Source organism: Nannospalax galili, unplaced genomic scaffold (assembly GCF_000622305.1).
Source record: "Nannospalax galili isolate Female #2095 unplaced genomic scaffold, S.galili_v1.0 scaffold1654, whole genome shotgun sequence".
NCBI lineage: Eukaryota > Metazoa > Chordata > Mammalia > Rodentia > Spalacidae > Nannospalax > Nannospalax galili.
In genome coordinates this window covers 397009-398062 of record NW_008334135.1, presented here as the reverse complement: position 1 = coordinate 398062, position 1054 = coordinate 397009, and positions in this window count along the sequence as shown.

Here is a 1054-nt window from a genome sequence, read left to right as displayed (position 1 = left end):
CATCTTAAAATCCATATGAAATCACAAAAGATTCCAGGTATCAAAAGCAATCTTGGTCAAAAAGAACACTTCTGGGAGGATCACCATACCAGACTTCAGATTATATTGCAGAACTGTAGTCATTGAAAGAGCTTGGTATTGCCACAAAAATAAACATGTAGATCAATGGAACACAATAGCAGACCCAAAAATGAGTACATGCAATTTCAGCCACCTAATATTTCACAAAGGTGCCAAGGATACACAAGGATAGCATCTTCAATAAATGACTGGTTCTCTATCTTTAGAAGAATGAAATTGGATCCTTATCTTTCACTTCCACCAAAGTCAACTCCAAATGGATCAAAGACCTCAGTATTAAATGGGAAACTCTGAAATTCCTATAAGAAGACAGGCAGGACCCTACGAGATGTAGGAAAGGACTTTCTAAGTTGGACATCAGTTGCTCAGACATAAAGGTCAAGAGTCAGTAAGTGGGACCTCATATAGTTACAAAAATTCTGTTCAGCAAAAGAAGCAACCAAGGAAGTGAAGAGGAAATACACTGATTGGGAGAAAATCTTTACCTGCTACACATCAGACAGAAGATTAATATCCAGAATATACAAAGAACTCAAAAAAACAAAAAATAAATAAACTACTCAAAAAAATGGGCTATAGGCCTGAACAGAGAGTTCTCAAACAAAGAAATAAAAATAGGTAGGAAACACCTTGAAGAGTGCTCACCATCATTAGTAATTAGAGAAATGCAAATAAAGCCACTTTCAGGTTTCATCTCACCCTGACAGACTGGCTAAAATCAAGAGGAAAAAAAAAACACCGAATGTTGGCAAGGATGTGGAGAAAGGGGAACACCCATTCATTGCTGGTAGGATGTTGGGAGACCTCTGTTATGCAAAAGTCGAAGCCCCTTCACACCGGACAGCTCATGCAGCTCGGGAATGTGTGATGTGGGCTCCTTTCATAGCAGGGTGCCTTCCTGGCATATTTCCTGACTCTCCTTTTGAAGTGACCACCTCAAATGCTCTAGCATAAACATGGGCCCTGGCCCTCG